We start from the raw sequence: 20,179 nt of genomic DNA on the forward strand, positions 1-20,179 counted from the left end.
ATTGCATAGCAGAGAAGGTATATTGGGATTCGAAATGGTCGGTAATCTGTTTGTTGACGTGGCTTTCGAAGAACTTAGATAGGCAGGGCAGGATGGATATAGGTCTGTAACAGTTTGGGTCCAGGGTGTCTCCCCTTTTGAAGAGGGGGATGACCGCGGCAGCTTTCTAATACTTTGGGGATCTCAGATGATACGAAGGAAAGGTTGAACAGGCTGGTAATAGGGGTTGCAACAATGGCGGCAGACAGTTTCAGAAATAGAAGGTCCAGAATGTCAAGCCCAGCTGATTTGTATGGGTCCAGGTTTTGCAGCTCTTTCAGGACATTTGCCATCTGGATTTGGGTAAAGGAGAAGCTGGGGAGGCGTGGGCGAGTAGCTGCCAAGGTTGGAGTAGCCAGGAGGAAGGCATGGCCAGCCATTGAGAAATGCTTGTTGAAGTTTTCGATTATCACGGATTTATCGGTGGTGACCATGTTACCTAGCCTCAGTGCAGTGGGCAGCTGGGAGGAAATTACCTGAAAATATTATGCATAGCACCTTTCATGTGATTGAGAGACTGCTTATTACGATGACCAGAAACATGACCGAATACAAACAGTGTAGCTATTCCCTCCGCAAGGCAATCAAACAAGTTGGTTTTGGCAAGTCAGTTAGTTTTGGCAAGTCAGTTAGGATATCTACTTTGTGCATGACAAAGTAATTTTTCCAACAATTGTTTACAGATAGATTATTTCACTTATTATTCACTGAATCACAATTCCAGTTGGTCAGAAGTTTACTGTGCCTTTTAACAGCTTGGAAAAATCCAGTGTCATGGCTTTAGAAGCTTCTGATAGGCTAATTGACATAATTTGAGTCAATTGCAGGTGTACCTGTGGATGTATTTCAAGGCCTACCTTCAAACTCAGTGCCTCTTTGCTTGACATCATGAGAAAATGAAAGGAAATCAGCCAAGACCTCAGAAAATAAATTGTAGACCTCCACAAGTCTGGTTCATCCATGGGAGCAATTTCCAAACGCCTGAAGGTACCACGTTCATCTGTACAAACAACAGTACGCAAGTATAAACACCATGGGAGCACACGCTCAAGATGGAGACGCGTTCTGTCTCCTAGAGATGAACATACTTAGGTGCAAAAAGTGCAAATCAATCCCAGAACAACAGCAAAGGACCTTGCGAAGATGCTGGAGGAAACAAGTACAAAAGTGTCTATATCCACAGTAAAATGTGTCCTATATCGACATAACCTGAAAGGCCGCTCAGCAGGGAAGATGCCAATGCTCCAAAACCGCCATAAAAAAGCCAGACTACGCTTTGCAACTGCACATGGGGAAAAATATCTACTTTTTGGAGAATTGATGAAACAAAAATAGAACTGTTTTGCCATCATGACCATCGTTATGTTTGGAGGAAAAAGAACACCATCCCAACAGTGAAGCTCGGGGGTGGTAGCATCATGTTGTGGGGGTGATTTCCTGCAGGAGGGACTGGTGCGCTTCACAAAATAGATTACATCATGAGGCCTATAAACCTGACTCAGTTACACCAGCTCTGTCAGGAGGAATGGGCCAAAATGCACCCAACTTATTGTGGGAAGCTTGTGGAAGGCTACCTGAAACGTTTGACCCAAGTTAAATAATATAAAGGCAATGCTACCAAATACTATTTGAGTGTTTGTATACTGCTGACCCACTGGGAATGTGATGAAAGAAATAAAAGCTGAAATACAGAATTCACTTTACTATTATTCTGACTTTTCACATTCTTAAAATAAAGTGGTGATCCTAACTGACCTAAGACAGGGAATTTTTATTTGGATTCAATGTCAGGAATTGTGAAAAACTGAGTTTAAATGTATTTGGCTAAGGTGTATGTAAACTTCCGACTTCAACTGTATGTGTACTACTATTACTGCCCAGTGTAATCTGATGTAATTAGCTCAGCATGCACTGCATCTGTATTATGGTCAAGTTCACATTAAAAACATGGAATAAAACATTATTATGAAACATGTATGATGTAATTGAAACACTGCTAAAAATGTAAGATTCATTTAAAAAAATGACTAAACATGTGTAATGCTCTATAGTTTATTGAAGGATCACAATATGACACATCAACCATACAACATTGCCACCAGAAATTCTGATCATCATTATTTATCCACTATCATGTATCAGTACTTAGTTCATGTTTTTGTATAAAACATATATTCTTCAGAATGTTGATGAGTTCTTCTAAGTACCAAAGTCCCAAGAACTGTATTACTGTTTTGTTTTTATGTTAGTTAATGACTGTTGGATGGATATTGGAATGATTCATTGAGTTAATGTTAGTGATGATGTCAGAGGTGATAGCTGATTTGATATGAGGAGTGAGATGGATCCTCGGCATCCCCATTCTGGTCGGTTCTCACCCAGCAATTTCCTTTACTTTGTTCCAAAGATCGCCCCAAACTGGAATACATTTTTGAATATGCTTTATGGAAAATACATTTTTAAAAGGCTAAACATTTGAAAATGACTCCGACATATTCAATACATATTCCAAATACAAGTGACTACCTTTTAAACCAACTGTTGTTAGGCCAGTATTTGACTACCATTTAAAAAATTATTTGCCTCTATGAAACATGATGCTAGTAAACAGTAGAGATGGAGTTAGCCATGTTACTCCCTCCTCTTTCCCTACCACCCTCTGATACCCTAATGTTGTCACTTTACTGTTGCTCAGACAGACAGACAGACAGACAGACAGACAGACAGACAGACAGACAGACAGACAGACAGACAGACAGACAGACAGACAGACAGACAGACAGACAGACAGACAGATAGACAGACAGATAGATAGATAGATAGATAGATAGATAGATAGATAGATAGATAGATAGATAGATAGATAGATAGATAGATAGATAGATAGATAGCTCACATGGTGCTTCATCTTCAGAGGCGCTGGTCTTCAGAGCAGCCAACTTTGCCAAAAAGTCAGCCTTTCCAGCCTTTTAGATTATCCTCCTGCAGGAGAGCTGAGAGGAAAGATTTTTAATTTTACTAAATTATATCAGACTAAACCCGGGCAGTAAAGTAGTACACATTCACAAACAAGACATACCTTCATCAGAGTTATCTTCATTGAGGGAGCTTGCCAACAGGACTCCCACTAGAGCAAACAGCAGTAACATACTCTGGATCTTCATCGTTTACTAAAACACAAAGAGTGCAACGTCTTAACGTACACACACACACAAACACACACTGGGTCGTCTTACTCTACCAAATTAAAGAACAGCAAGTTCATATGGATCCCAGGTCTACGGTGTTATATTATACACATGTCCACCTACACCTCTCCATCCATTCCTACCTGCCCACTCTTGCCACACCTGCCATACACCTTTGCGAAGAAGATTCTCAGTGAAAACAAACATACCTCTTACAGTTGGACGATGCTGTCTGATTGATGGCTGTTTATCTGGAAGATGTCTTCTGGTCTTCAGTAGTAGTGTGGTGTCTCTCTGCCCTCTGCAGCTCTGTTTTATACTCTTTCTGCAGCTACTGTACCTGCCCCACCCATCCACACCTCTCACAGCCGATTAACAAACAAGATGACATTTCAGCCATGACGATAACGGCAGTCATGCACAGCCTGAAGTGTATGACTGCCCTCCAGGCACGTTTTTGGTCAATATTATGGTTTCCTAGTCATTTCAACTGAATTTGTGAATTGGAGCTTGGATAGCAAGTCCAGAGTGGAGTATATATACTTGTGATGGTGAGAACATGTTTTTGTCTGAATTACAGCTGGAACCACCCTTTGGGAAGAATTCAACTTGGTTAACATAGCAAAATGTGGAAAAAGTCAAGGGGTCGAATACTTTCCGAATGCACTGTAAATGCTTTTGTTTACATACAGAGTATCAAATCACAACAAATAGAGCCATAGGTCCTTAGTTTTTGTGTTAATGTTTTGCGTGATGTTTTAGTTCACCCGTACTATGCTCATAAAGGCATTAATAAGTTTTAGTAAAAACGGGCATTTAACTGAAAAAGTTATACATAGCAACTTTCATGTGACTGAGAGACTGCTTATCAACACGGCAATCCATTGCTGTCTCTATTGTCAGTGTAACATCATAATGATCAGTGTTGCGAATGTGTATTTCCTCAATTACTTTTGCAGAAATGATACTTTTTCAAAGGAAACGGGAGCTTGTTCAGGAAATCTCAGGATCCCGGTTTCTGGGATTAATCCCTAGTGTGTATAGAGTTCTGTATGCTTCCATGTTGCCTCGTAATTCAACAGGATGCCACTGAGTAAATAGTCCTTGGAATTATTGTAAATTGCCTTGGAAAATAATTATGTTTAACTTGCTGAAATACGGTAGATGCAGGATCTGATGTATGATGCAAATTCAATACCTGGCCTAGAGCGTGTTCTGGCCCGGACTACCTGGTGCATGTTCTGTTCCAAGATACACAGATATTATTCATTAGTTCCCAGTAAACCAAAAACCTGTTAAATTAAAGAAAATGGTAAATAAATAAAGGAATTAACTTCACCACTGTCTTTATTTACCATGTTCCAAGTATATAATGGGCTTTTGAAGAACACAACACTCTATGACCACAACCTCACATCAAAGAATACAAGACTATAACGTCTTTCAGATAAGACTGTTATGATCGAGATGGATTCTATCCACTTCAACATGCATAACAAAATGTCTAAATGTTGTGCTCCAGGCTAGGCGTCAGTTTAATTTCAGGCCTACCAGTTTGGCTTACTAGGAACTCAAATATTGGCTTATGTTGGCAGAGAACATGCTCTAGGCCAGGAATATACGTTTTTCAAGGTTGTCCAACAGCCGTAAGAGTGGTGAGTTGTGTCTCATTAGCACCTGTGCCTCTCGTTCCACATATGCTTTCAACAGGTTGATGATCGCCATCGTCCTGGCTGAGGTTGAACAGGCTAGTAATAGGGGTTGCAACAATTGCGGTGGATAATTATAGAAACAGAGGGTACAGATTGTCTAGCCCAGCTGATTTGTAGGGGTCCAGATTTTGCAGTTCTTTCAGAACATCAGCTATCTGGATTTGGGTAAAGGAAAAATGGGGAGGCTTCGGCAACAGTGAGAGACTTGTTTCTGGAAAGTTGGATTTTTAAAAGTAGAAGTTCAAAATGTTTGGGCACAGACCTGGATAGTATGACAGAACTCTGCAGGCTATCTCTGCAGTAGATTGCAACTCCGCCCCCTTTGGCAGTTCTATGTTGTCGGAAAAGTTTATAGTTAGCGATGGACATTTCTAGATTTTTGGTGGCCTTCCTAAGCCAGGATTCAGACACGGTTAGGACATCTGGGTTGGTCGAGTGTGCTAAAGCAGTGAATTAAACAAATTTAGGGAGGAGGCTTCTGATGTTAACATGCATGAAACGAAGGCTTTTATGGTTACAGAAGTCAACAAATGAGAGTGTCTGGGGAATGGAAGTGGAGCTCAGCGCTGCAGGGCCTGGATTAACCTCTACATCACCAGAGGAACAGAGGAAGAGTAGGATAATGGTACGGCTAAAGGCTATAAGAACTGGTTGTCTAGTGTGTTCGGACAGAGAGTAAAAGGAGCAGGTTTCTGGGCACGGAAGAATAGATTCAAGGCATAATGTACAGATGGTAAGATGTGAAAACGTTGGAGATTAACCTAGGCACTGAGTGACGATGAGAGAGGTTTTGTCTCCAGAGACACCATTTTAACCAGGTGAGGTCACCGCATGTGTAGGAGGTTGAACAAAAGGGCTAGCTAAGGCATATTGAGCAGAGCTGGAGGCCCTACAGTGAAATAAGACAATAATTACTAACCAAAACAGCAATGGACAAGGCATATTGAAATTAGGGAGAGGCATGCATAGCCGAGTGATCATAGGGTCCAGTGAGTAGCTCGGCGAGCTGGAGAAATGCCGATTCAGACAGCTAGCAGGCCAGGGCTAGCAGGCGTCGCAATGTAAGAGTCAGTGTAGCCCCCTGAGACGGTTATGTCCGCAGACAAGTCATGATTGATCAGCAGGGCTCCGTGTAGGCAGTAAAAGGGTCCAGGCCAATTGGCAAGCTAGGTATTGTAGCCCAAGAAATTGGCTGATGGACCTCTTCAGCTAGCCAGAAGGTGGGCCTAGCTCTGGGCTATCTCCAGGCTAACTGGTGCTTGCTTCAGGACAGGGATGTTAGCCAGGAGTAGCCATTCGGATAGCAGCTAGCGAGCTGCAATGATCCGGTAGCGGGTCGCAGCTAGCAGGCTAGCAGACCGGCCTTCAGAGGACGTAATGATGGAGGAGCCTGTTGAAACCTCCTCGGGTGGATTACATCGGTAGACCAGTCGTGATGGATCAGCGGGGCTCCGTGTTGGCAGTTAAAGTGGTCCAGGCCAAATGGCAAAAAAGTATTGTAGCCCAAGGAGTGGCTGATGGATCTCTTCAGCTTGCCGGGAGATGGGCCTAACACAAGGCTAACTCCAGGCTAACTACTGCTTGCTTTGGGACAGAGACGTTAGCCAGGAGTAGCCACTCGGATAGCAGCTAGCTAGCTGCAATGATCCAGGTGAAAAGGTTCAGAGCTTGAGGTAGGAATCCGGAGATGTGGTAGAGAGGAAGCAGTCCGATATGCTCTGGGTTGAATAGCGCTGTGCACACTGGCAGGAGTTATCCGGGCTGAGGTTAGCTGATGACCACTAGCAGTGGCTAACCGACTAGTAGCTAGTAGCTGGTTAGCTTCTGTTGGGGGATAAGGTTCTAAAGTATAGAAAATAGCAGATTAACACTACATTGGGTGAGGTGGGTTGCAGAAGAGTATGTAGAAATTGAGGTTAAAAATATTTAAAAAATATATACTAAATGTATAGAGAGAAGAAAAGATATATACACAGGACACGACAAGACAAAGACAAAGACGTCTGACTGATACACCATCTTGGGAAAAAATATAACCAGGAATAATGTGACAAATAATCAACAGTAGCAGCAACATGTGTAATGAGTGTAAAAAGGTTCAATGCAGATAGTCCAGTTAGCTATTTGGTTAACTTTTTAACTAGCTATTTTGTAGTCTTATGCCTTGGGGGTAGAAGCTGTTCAGGGTCCTGTTGGTTCAAGACTTGGTGCATTGTCACTGCTTGTCTTGTGGTAACAAAGACAACAGTCTGTAGAAATGTAACCACTCTCAAAATCATAGACAGTGCTATGTTATGCGAGGACTGACCATACATTCAATTAAAATTATAGTTGTAACAATATTTTGAGGCTATATAGTTGTTTGTTAACATGTACTTCTTTTCCAAACATTGGATTAAATCAAGCTTGTATTTTGGGTTCTTATGGGTTACAACAGTGGCATGAGGCAAGAATCAATGTGTACATATCATTCATTAATGAGTCAAAAATGTATATAGCAACTGCTGATTAGCCCTTTAACCAATTTCCACCCAGGAAATAGTGTCTGTGTAACGCCCGGGGTGTAGTGGAGGAAGAAGTCAGGCGCAGGAAGCAGAGAGTTCAGGGTAGCGCTACTTTTAATTGCACCACAACGGTGAATTGACGCTAACCTAAACTTTAATATTCACATAAAAAGTCCACAGACCCACTCCAAAAGGCTTTCGGAGCCATCATCGACTCAGTGGGTTTTGTCCAACATGTCTCTGGACCTACTTACTGTCACAGTCATACTCTGGACCTAGTTTGGTCCCATGGAATAAATGTTGTGGATCTTAATCGGACCACCATTTTATTACGTTTGCAATTGCAACAAATAATCTGCTCAGACCCCAACCAAGGAACATCAAAAGTCATGCTATAAATTCACAGATAACACAAAGAGTCCTTGATGTCCTTCCAGACTCCCTCTGTATACCCAAGGACTCCAGAGGACAGAAATCAGTTAACCACCTAACTGAGGAACTCAATTTAACCTTGCGCAATACCTTAGATGCAGTTGCACCCCTAAAAAATAAAAACATTTCTCATAAGAAACTAGCTCCCTGGTATACATAAAATACCCGAGCTCTGAATAAGCTTCTAGAAAATTGGAACGGAAATGGCGCACATCAAACTGGAAGTCTTCCGACTAACTTGGAAAGACAGTACCGTGCAGTATCGAAGAGCCCTTACTGCTGCTCGATCATCCTATTTTTCCAACTTAATTTATGAAAATAAGAACAATCTGAAATTTGTGAAGGTGGTAAATAACCTTTCAATGGCATCAGACCGAGGCTCTGCATCTGTCCTCGTGCTCCTAGACCTTAGTGCTGCTTTTGATACCATCGATCACCACATTCTTTTGGAGAGATTGGAAACCCAAATTGGTCTACACGGACAAGTTCTGGCCTGGTTTTAGATCTTATCTGTCAGAAAGATATCAGTTTGTCTCTGTGAAATGGTTTGTCCTCTGACGAATCAACTGTAATTTTCAGTGTTCCTCAAGGTTCCGTTTTAGGACCACTATTGTTTTAACTATATATTTTACCTCTTGGGGATGTCATTCGAAAACATAATGTTAACTTTTACTGCTATGCGGATGACCACAGCTGTACATTTCAATTAAACATGGTGAAGCCCGAAAATTGCCCTCGCTAGAAGCATGTGTTTCAGACATAAGGAAGTGGATGGCTGCAAACTTTCTACTTTTAAACTCGGAGAAAACAGAGATGCTTGTTCTAGGTCCCAAGAAACAAAGAGATCTTCTGTTGAATCTGACAATTAATCTTTAATGTTTGTACAGTCGTCTCAAATAAAACTGTGAAGGACCTCGGCGTTACTCTGGACCCTGATCTCTCTTTTGAAGAACATATCAAGACTGTTTCAAGGACAGCTTTTTTCCATCTACGTAACATTGCAAAAATCAGAGACTTTCTGTCCAAAAATGATGCAGAAAAATTAATCCATGCTTTTGTCACTTCTATGTTAGACTACTGCAATGCTCTACTTTCCGGCTACCCAGATAAAGCACTGAATAAACTTCAGTTAGTGCTAAATACGGCTGCTAGAATCCTGACTAGAACCAAAGAATTTGATCATATGACTCCAGTGCTAGCCTCCCTACACTGGCTTCCTGTCAAGGCAAGGGCTGATTTCAAGGTTTTATTGCTAACCTACAAAGCATTACATGGGCTTGCTCTTACCTATCCCTCTGATTTGGTCTTGCCATATATACCTACACGTACGCTACGGTCACAAGACGCAGGCCTCCTAATTGTCCCTAGAATTTCTAAGCAAACAGCTAGAGGCAGGGCTTTCTCCTATAGAGCTCCATTTTGGGTAGGCAGACCATGCAATGGTCTGCCTACCCATGTTAGCGACGCAAACTCGGTCTCAACCTTTATTAAGTCTTTACTGAAGACTAATCTCTTCAGTGGGTCATATGATTGAGTGTAGTCTGGCCCAGGAGTGTGAAGGTGAACGGAAAGGCTCTGGAGCAACGAACCGCCCTTGCTGTCTCTGCCTGGCCGGTTCCCCTCTTTCCACTGGGATTCTCTGCCTCTAACCCTATTACAGGGGCTGAGTCACTGGCTTACTAGGGCTCTTTCATTCCGTCCCTAGGAGGGGTGCGTCACTTGAGTGGGTTGAGTCACTGATGTGATCTTCCTGTCTGGGTTGGCGCACCCCCTTGGGTTGTGCCGTGGCGGAGATCTTTGTGTGCTATACTCGGCCTTGTCTCAGGATGGTAAGTTGGTGGTTGAAGTTATCCCTCTAGTGGTGTGGGGGCTGTGATTTGGCAAAGTGGTTAGGGTTATATCCTTCCAGTTTTGCCCTGTCCAGGGGTGTCATCGGATGGGGCCACAGTGTCTCCTGACCCCTCCTGTCTCAGCCTCCAGTATTTATGCTGCAGTAGTTTATGTGTCGGGGGGCTAGGGTCAGTTTGTTATATCTGGAGTACTTCTCCTGTCCTATCTGGTGTCCTGTGCGAATTTAAGTATGCTCTCTTTAATTCTCTCTTTCTCGCTTTCTTTCTCTCTCTCGGAGGACCTGAGCCCTAGGACCATGCCTCAGGACTACCTGGCATGATGACGCCTTGCTGTCCCCAGTCCACCTGGCCGTGCTGCTGCTCCAGTTTCAACTGTTCTGCCTGTGATTATTATTATTTGACCATGCTGGTCATTTATGAACATTTGAACATCTTTGAGATATCAGCTGATGTACGAAGGGCTACATCAATACATTTGATTTGATTTGATTTTAAATGCCCCAGACACGGGGAACTTAAACAGTCCAGCAAAAACAAAACACACGGACAACCATGACCTACAGGCGTGTACACACGTACACTGAAAATAATCCCGCACAAATAAAGCCCAACCAATTATCCTAAACTAAACACAGGTGCAACTAATAAACAGAAAAGGTGGAAAAGAGATCAGTGGCAGCTAGTAGGCCGGTGACGACGACCGCCGAGCGCCACCCGAACAGGAAGGGGAGCCACCTTCAGTAGGAGTCGTGACATTCTGTAGGTGCTGTCACAAAGTCCAAATTCAACACAGTTGTCATTGACTTATTGGATAATGATTTCCCACTGAGCAAACTTTTCCTGTACTTACAGCATTCTAATAAATTATTTTCTATCAGGTTTTTGTTTGGTAGACCTCATTGTGTTATTGAAAATGTTGTCTGATTTTGGATTTGGGAAAACCTCAACAAACAAACAAGGAGAGAAGCTGAAAAGTCCAAAAACCATCCCAAAATAAAAGTTAATGGGATTCTAACTCAAGACTTATATCCACCACTATTAAAAATGTCCTTGTAGACTCTGTCAGGGAACTGTCTCAAGGATTTTCAAACAAGAACACAACTCTCACTCCTATGGAAAATAGCAAATAAATATTCAGAATATCCGAAGTTTCAGCATCAGCAGTGGACAGTATTATCGGCTGCTTCATGAAATCTACAACAAAATATTTACAGTGCCTTCAGAAATTATTCACACCCCTCAAATTTTTCCAAATGTTATTGTGTTACAGCCTGAAATTAAAATGGATTAAATTGAGATTATGGCCTACACACAATTCCCCATAATGTCCAAGTGGAAATATGTTTATTTTTTTTACTTCACAAATTACTAAAAAATGAACAACTGAAATGTCTTGAGTCAGTAAGTATTCAACGCCTTTGTTATGACAAGCCTAAATCAGTTCAGGAGTGGAAATGTCTTTATTAAGTCACATAATAAATTGCATGGACTCACTCTGTGTGTAATAATAGATTCTTACATGACTACCTCATCTCTGTACCCCACACATACAATTATCTGTAAGGTCCCTCAGTCGAGCAGTGAATTTCAAACAACAGAGATCAGGGAGGTTTTCCAATGCCTCGCAAAGAAGGGCACCTATTGGTACATGGATAGAAAAAAAGCATGGGGAAGTTATTAATTAACTAAATAGCATCATACACCAGGCCAAATCTACACTGGAGTTGCTTACCAAGAAGACAGTGAATATTCCTGAGTGGCCGAGATACAGTTTTCACTTAAATCTTTTTCGCTTGAAAATCTATAGCGAGACTTGAAAATGGTTGTCTAGCAATGATCAACAACAAATTTGACAGAGCTTGATGTCACGACTGCTGCCGAAGTCGTTGCCTCTCCTTGTTCGGGCGGTGCTCGGCGTTCGACGTCACCGGTCTTCTAGCCATCACTGATCCTTTTTTCATTTTCCATTGGTTTTGTCTTGTCTTCCCAGTTAGGGGGAGTGATGAGCTCTACAGCAGAGTCTCACAACTCAATCGCTGGTTGAAAACTGTTTTCTGCCCCTCCCAAAAGATAGAATTTGTAGATAATTGGCCCTCTTTCTGGGACTCGCCCACAAACAGGACCAAGCCTGACCTGCTGAGGAGTGACGGACTCCATCCTAGCTGGAGGGGTGCTCTCATTTTATCTACCAACATAGACAGGGCTCTAACTCCTCTAGCTCCACAATGAAATAGGGTGCAGGCCAGGCAGCAGGCTGTTAGCCAGCCTGCCAGCATAGTGGAGTCTGCCACTAGCACAGTCAGTGTAGTCAGCTCAGCTATCACCATTGAGACCGTGTCTGTGCCTCGACCTAGGTTGGGCAAAACTAAACATGGCGGTGTTCGCCTTAGAAATCTCACTAGGATAAAGACCACCTCCATTCCTGTCATTATTGAAAGAGATCATGATACCTCACATCTCAAAATAGGGCTACTTAATGTTAGATCCCTTACTTCAAAGGCAATTATAGTCAATGAACTAATCACTGATCATAATCTTGATGTGATTGGCCTGACTGAAACCTGGCTTAAGCCTGATGAATTTACTGTGTTAAATGAGGCCTCACCTCCTGGCTACACTAGTGACCATATCCCCCGTGCATCCCGCAAAGGCGGAGGTGTTGCTAACATTTACGATAGCAAATTTCAATTTACAAAAAAAAAAATGACGTTTTCGTCTTTTGAGCTTCTAGTCATGAAATCTATGCAGCCTACTCAATCACTTTTTATAGCTACTGTTTACAGGCCTCCTGGGCCATATACAGCGTTCCTCACTGAGTTCCCTGAATTCCTATCGGACCTTGTAGTCATAGCGGATAATATTCTAATCTTTGGTGACTTTAATATTCACATGGAAAAGTCCACAGACCCACTCCAAAAGGCTTTCGGAGCCATCATCGACTCAGTGGGTTTTGTCCAACATGTCTCTGGACCCACTCACTGTCACAGTCATACGCTGGACCTAGTTTTGTCCCATGGAATAAATGTTGTGGATCTTAATGTTTTTCCTCATAATCCTGGACTATCGGACCACCATTTTATTACGTTTGCAATTGCAACAAATAATCTGCTCAGACCCCAACCAAGGATCATCAAAAGTCGTGCTATAAATTCACAGACAACACAAAGATTCCTTGATGTCCTTCCAGACTCCTTCTGCCTACCCAAGGACGCCAGAGGACAAAAATCAGTTAACCACCTAACTGAGGAACTCAACTTAACCTTGCGCAATACCCTAGATGCAGTTGCACCCCTAAAAACTAAAAACATTTCTCATAAGAAACTAGCTCCCTGGTACACAGAAAATACCCGAGCTCTGAAGCAAGCTTCCAGAAAATTGGAACGGAAATGGCGCCACACCAAACTGGAAGTCTTCCGACTAGCTTGGAAAGACAGTACTGTGCAGTACCGAAGAGCCCTTACTGCTGCTCGATCATCCTATTTTTCTAACTTAATTGAGGAAAATAAGAACAATCCGAAATTCCTTTTTGATACTGTCGCAAAGCTAACTAAAAAGCAGCATTCCCCAAGAGAGGATGACTTTCACTTTAGCAGTGATAAATTCATGAACTTCTTTGAGGAAAAGATTATGATTATTAGAAAGCAAATTACGGACTCTTCCTTAAATCTGCGTATTCCTTCAAAGCTCAGTTGTCCTGAGTCTGCACAACTCTGCCAGGACCTAGGATCAAGAGAGACACTCAAGTGTTTTAGTACTATATCTCTTGACACAATGATGAAAATAATCATGGCCTCTAAACCTTCAAGCTGCATACTGGACCCTATTCCAACTAAACTACTGAAAGAGCTGCTTCCTGTGCTTGGCCCTACTATGTTGAACATAATAAACGGCTCTCTATCCACCGGATGTGTACCAAACTCATTAAAAGTGGCAGTAATAAAGCCTCTCTTGAAAAAGCCAAACCTTGACCCAGAAAATATAAAAAACTATCGGCCTATATCGAATCTTCCATTCCTCTCAAAAATTTTAGAAAAGGCTGTTGCGCAACAACTCACTGCCTTCCTGAAGACAAACAATGTATACGAAATGCTTCAGTCTGGTTTTAGACCCCATCATAGCACTGAGACGGCACTTGTGAAGGTGGTAAATGACATTTTAATGGCATCGGACCGAGGCTCTGCATCTGTCCTCGTGCTCCTAGACCTTAGTGCTGCTTTTGATACCATCGATCACCACATTCTTTTGGAGAGATTGGAAACCCAAATTGGTCTACACGGACAAGTTCTGGCCTGGTTTAGATCTTATCTGTCGGAAAGATATCAGTTTGTCTCTGTCAATGGTCTGTCCTCTGACAAATCAACTGTAAATTTCGGTGTTCCTCAAGGTTCCGTTTTAGGACCACTTTTGTTTTCACTATATATTTTACCTCTTGGGGATGTTATTCGAAAACATAATGTTAACTTTCACTGCTATGCAGATGACACACAGCTGTACATTTCAATTAAACATGGTGAAGCCCCAAAATTGCCCTTGCTAGAAGAATGTGTTTCAGACATAAGGAAGTGGATGGCTGCAAACTTTCTACTTTTAAACTCGGACAAAACAGAGATGCTTGTTCTAGGTCCCAAGAAACAAAGAGATCTTCTGTTGAATCTGACAATTAATCTTAATGGTTGTACAGTCGTCTCAAATAAAACTGTGAAGGACCTCGGCGTTACTCTGGACCCTGATCTCTCTTTTGAAGAACATATCAAGACCATTTCAAGGACAGCTTTTTTCCATCTACGAAACATTGCAAAAATCAGGAACTTTCTGTCCAAAAATGATGCAGAAAAATTAATCCATGCTTTTGTCACTTCCAGGTTAGACTACTGCAATGCTCTACTTTCCGGCTACCCGGATAAAGCACTAAATAAACTTCAGTTAGTGCTAAATACGGCTGCTAGAATCCTGACTAGAACCAAAAAATTTGATCATATTACTCCAGTGCTAGCCTCTCTACACTGGCTTCCTGTCAAAGCAAGGGCTGATTTCAAGGTTTTACTGCTAACCTACAAAGCATTACATGGGCTTGCTCCTATCTATCTCTCTGATTTGGTCCTGCCGTACATACCTACACGTACGCTACGGTCACAAGACGCAGGCCTCCTAATTGTCCCTAGAATTTTTAAGCAAACAGCTGGAGGCAGGGCTTTCTCCTATAGAGCTCCATTTTTATGGAACGGTCTGCCTACCCATGTCAGAGACGCAAACTCGGTCTCAACCTTTAAGTCTCTACTGAAGACTCATCTCTTCAGTGGGTCATATGATTGAGTGTAGTCTGGCCCAGGAGTGGGAGGTTGAACGGAAAGGCTCTGGAGCAACGAACCACCCTTGCTGTCTCTGCCTGGCCGGTTCCCCTCTTTCCACTGGGATTCTCTGCCTCTAACCCTATTACAGGGGCTGAGTCACTGGCTTTACTGGGGCTCTCTCATGCCGTCCCTGGAGGAGGTGCGTCACCTGAGTGGGTTGAGTCACTGATGTGGTCATCCTGTCTGGGTTGGCGCTCCCCCCCCCCCCCTTAAGTTGTGCCGTGGCGGAGGTCTTTGTGGGCTATACTCAGCCTTGTCTCAGGATGGTAAGTTGGTGGTTGAAGATATCCCTCTAGTGGTGTGGGGGCTGTGCTTTGGCAAAGTGGGTGGGGTTATATCCTTCCTGTTTGGCCCTGTCCGGGGGTGTCCTCGGAGTGGGCCACAGTGTCTCCTGACCCCTCCTGTCTCAGCCTCCAGTATTTATGCTGCAGTAGTTTATGTGTCGGGGGGCTAGGGTCAGTTTGTTATATCTGGAGTACTTCTCCTGTCCTATTCGGTGTCCTGTGTGAATCTAAGTGTGCGTTCTCTAATTCTCTCCTTCTCTCTTTCTCTCTCTCGGAGGACCTGAGCCCTAGGACCATGCCCCAGGACTACCTGACATGATGACTCCTTGCTGTCCCCAGTCCACCTGGCTGTGCTGCTGCTCCAGTTTTAACTGTTCTGCCTTATTATTATTCGACCATGCTGATCATTTATGAACATTTGAACATCTTGGCCATGTTCTGTTATAATCTCCACCCGGCACAGCCAGAAGAGGACTGGCCATCCCACATATGCTCTCTCTAATTCTCTCTTTCTTTCTCTCTCTCGGAGGACCTGAGCCCTAGGACCATGCCCCAGGACTACCTGACATGATGACTCCTTGCTGTCCCCAGTCCACCTGACTGTGCTGCTGCTCCAGTTTCAACTATTCTGCCTTATTATTATTCGACCATGCTGGTCATTTATGAACATTTGAACATCTTGACCATGTTTTGTTATAATCTCCACCCGGCACAGCCAGAAGAGGACTGGCCACCCCACATAGCCTGGTTCCTCTCTAGGTTTCTTCCTAGGTTTTGGCCTTTCTAGGGAGTTTTTCCTAGCCACCGTGCTTCTTCACCTGCATTGCTTGCTGTTTGGGGTTTTAGGCTGGGTTTCTGTACAGCACTTTGAGATATCAGCTGATGTACGAAGGGCTATATAAAATAAATTTGATTTGATTTGATTTGATTTCCCATACACCTGTTTTCAATCCCATTCATTACCTGTTGTGTATTTAACCCTCTGTTTCCCCTCATGTCTTTGTCAGAGATTGTTTTATTGTCAGTGTAGTGTGATTGTTGTATAGGTGTGCGTCGGGTCCTTGTACCCATGTTTATGTACATTTAGTGTTATGGAGCATACTCCGTGGACTTCATTAAAAGACTCCATTTTACACTCAATTTGACTCTCCTGCGCCTGACTTCCCTGCCACCTATTACATCTACGCATGACAGAATCTCTGACCAAATATATGAAGTCAGCAGGAGAGGACACTATGCCCATGGAGCTGGAGGAACGCGTTCAGGAACAAGCTAGGGAGCTTGACGTTATCAGCTCCGTCATGGATCACATTGCCATGAAAATGGATGCTGGGAGAGACAGGGAGTTTCTCCAGCGCCACCACCACCACAACCGGAATCTCCCGTGAACGATTTTTCCTCTCCGGAATCGAGGATCCATTTATCCCTACCTACGGGATACAACGGAGATACTGCCAGCTGCCAGGGTTTCCTCCTTAAACTGAACTTGTATCTAGCCACGGCCTCCCCAGTACCATCTGACCGTGAGAAGAGTTACGCCCTCGTCTCATGCCTCACCGGGAAAGCCCTGGAATGGGCCAGCGCTGTGTGTAGTAGGGCGGATGCGGTGCTGGACCATTTTGAGGAGTTCACCCGCCAATTCCGGATAGTATTCGATCACCCACCTGAAGGCAAAGCAGCGGGTGAGCTTCTCTATCATCTGAGGCAGGAGACGAGGAGTGCACAGGATTTTGCTTTGGAGTTTAGGACCTTGGCTGCCGGCGCTGGATGGAGCGACAGGGCCCTGATCGACCATTACCGTTGTAGTCTACGCGAGGACGTCCGTCGGGAGCTGGCCTGTAGAGACACCACCCTCACCTTCGACCAGCTGGTGGACATGTCCATCAGGCTGGACAACATGCTGGCTACTCGTGGACGTCTAGATCGGGGTCTGGTTGTTCCATCCTCCCGCACCCTCTCTCCCGAACCTATGGAATTGGGAGGGATGGTGCGCAGGGAGACCGGAGGGGGTTCCCGCTCGAGCACCATTCAAGGTCGCAGAGAGCACACTGCTGGTCGGTGCCGGGTTGGTTCCTCTGGGAATAGAGAGGGCAGGCAGGGCATTCTGGCGTCACCCCAGGTGAGTAGGCACCATTCTCATCCAGAGCCCTCTGCTGCACTAATGTTTGTCTCTGTCTCTTTTCCTGACTTTTCACTGCATTCCCAGTATAAGGCGCTAGTAGATTCGGGTGCGGCTGGAAATTTCATTAATAAAAGTCTAGCTCATAGTTTAGGGATCCCTATTGTTCCTGTGGATATGCCTTTCCCTATTCATGCCTTAGATAGTCGACCATTAGGGTCAGGGTTTATCAGGGAGGTAACCGCACCTTTGTGTATGATAACGCAGGAGGGTCACAAGGAGAAGATTAGTCTTTTCCTTATTGATTCTCCTGCGTATTCTGTGGTGCTAGGCCTACCCTGGTTAGTTTGTCATAACCCCACTGTTTCTTGGCCACAGAGGGCTCTAACAGGGTGGTCGCGAGAATGCTCAGGTAGGTGTTTAGGGGTTTCCGTTGGTGCTACTACGGTGGAAAGTCCAGACCAGGTCTCCACCGTGCGCATTCCCCCCGAATATGCCGATTTGGCTCTCGCCTTCTGTAAAAAGAAGGCGACTCTATTACCACCCCATCGACTGGGGGATTGTGCGATAGATCTCCTGGTAGACGCTGCATATCCCAAGAGTCACGTGTATCCCCTGTCGCAAGCGGAGACGGAGGCTATGGAGACATATATCTCTGAATCCCTGCATCAGGGGTTCATTCAGCCATCCATTTCACCCGTCTCTTCGAGTTTCTTTTTTGTGAAAAAAAAGGATGGCGGTTTACGCCCGTGCGTTGATTATCGAGGTCTTAATAAAATCACAGTGAAATATAGTTACCCGCTACCTCTGATCAATACGATTATTGAGTTAATGCACGGGGCACGTTTTTTCACAAAATTGGATCTCAGGAGTGCGTACAATCTGGTGCGTATTAAGAAGGGTGATGAGTGGAAGACGGCATTTAGCACCACCTCAGGTCATTATGAGTACCTGGTCATGCCATATGGGTTGATGAATGCTCCATCAGTTTTCCAATCATTTGTAGATGAGATCTTCAGGGACCTGCACGGGCAGGGTGTAGTGGTGTATATCGATGATATTCTGATATACTCTGCTACACGCGCCGAGCATGTGTCCCTGGTGCGCAGGGTGCTTGGTCGCCTGTTGGAGCATGATCTATATGTCAAGTCTGAGAAATGCTTGTTTTTCCAACAATCCATCTCCTTCCTAGGGCATCGGATTTCCACTTCAGGAGTGGAGATGGAGAGCGACCGCATTACAGCCGTGCGTAATTGGCCGACTCCAACCACGGTAAAGGAGTTGCAGCGTTTTTTGGGGTTTTCCAATTACTACCGGAGGTTTATCCGGGGTTTTGGTCAGGTGGCAGCTCCCATTACCTCACTGCTAAAGGGGGGCCCGGTGCGCTTGCAGTGGTCGGCTGAGGCGAACAGGGCTTTTGAGCACCTGAAGACTCTGTTTACTTCTGCGCCTGTGCTGGCTCATCCGGATCCCTCTTTGCCATTCATAGTGGAGGTGGACGCATCCGAAGCTGGGATAGGAGCAGTGCTCTCTCAGCGTTCGGGTACGCCACTGAAGCTTCGCCCCTGTGCTTTCTTTTCTAAGAAGCTCAGCCCGGCGGAGCGAAACTATGATGTGGGGAACCGGGAGCTGTTAGCTGTCGTAGAAGCTTTGAAGGTGTGGAGGCATTGGCTTGAGGGGGCTAAACACCCTTTTCTCATCTGGACTGACCACCGCAATCTGGAGTATATCCGGCAGGCAAAGAGATTGAATCCTCGCCAGGCAAGGTGGGCCATGTTTTTCACTCGTTTTGTGTTTACTCTTTCTTACAGACCAGGCTCCCAGAACGTTAAGGCAGACGCATTGTCTCGGCTGTATGACACAGAGGAGCGGTCCATGGATCCCACTCCCATACTCCCAGCTTCGTGTTTGGTGGCGCCAGTAGTGTGGGAGCTGGACGCGGACATTGAGCGGGCGTCACGTGCAGAGCCTTCTCCCCCTGAGTGTCCAGCTGGTCGTCTGTACGTTCCGTCTGCTGTACGCGACCGATTGATATATTGGGCTCACACGTCACCCTCCTCTGGTCATCCTGGGATAGGTCGGACGATGCGCTGTCTTGACGGGAGATACTGGTGGCCCACTTTAGCTGAGGATTTATGTTTCTTCCTGCTCGGTGTGCGCCCAGTGCAAGGCTCCTAGACACCTGCCCAGAGGTAAGCTACAACCTCTACCCGTTCCTCAACGGCCGTGGTCACACCTGTCGGTGGATTTTTTGACCGATCTTCCACCTTCACAGGGTTACACCACGATCCTGGTCGTTGTGGATCGGTTTTCTAAGTCCTGTCGTCTCCTCCCTTTGCCCGGTCTCCCTACGGCCTTACAAACTGCAGAGGCCCTGTTTACACACGTTTTCCGGCACTATGGGGTGCCTGAGGATATAGTGTCTGATCGGGGTCCCCAGTTCACATCAAGGGTCTGGAAGGCGTTCATGGAGCGTCTGGGGATCTCGGTTAGTCTTACCTCAGGTTTTCACCCCGAGAGTAATGGGCAGGTGGAGAGAGTTAACCAGGATGTGGGTAGGTTTCTGCGGTCTTATTGCCAGGATCGGCCGGGGGAGTGGGCGACGTTCGTGCCCTGGGCAGAGATGGCTCAGAACTCGCTACGTCACTCCTCCACTAACCTTACTCCCTTTCAATGTGTATTAGGGTATCAGCCGGTTCT

General features: G+C 44.7%; 1 long non-coding RNA gene across 1 annotated transcript in view; it reads right to left on the reverse strand.

Moving 5' to 3' along the window:
- Positions 1–2,097: 2,097 nt before the first annotated feature.
- Positions 2,098–20,179, reverse strand: part of LOC118940400 (uncharacterized) — a 38,715-nt gene continuing 20,633 nt past the window's right edge. Inside the window, exon 4 of the long non-coding RNA XR_016487762.1 lies at positions 2,098–2,457. This is a non-coding gene — a long non-coding RNA (uncharacterized LOC118940400). The remainder of the gene's footprint in view (positions 2,458–20,179) is intronic.

The sequence above is a fragment of the Oncorhynchus mykiss genome, chromosome 17 (genome assembly GCF_057628025.1).
Source record: "Oncorhynchus mykiss isolate SJ-2025 chromosome 17, ASM5762802v1, whole genome shotgun sequence".
In the NCBI taxonomy this organism is placed as follows: Eukaryota; Metazoa; Chordata; class Actinopteri; order Salmoniformes; family Salmonidae; genus Oncorhynchus; species Oncorhynchus mykiss.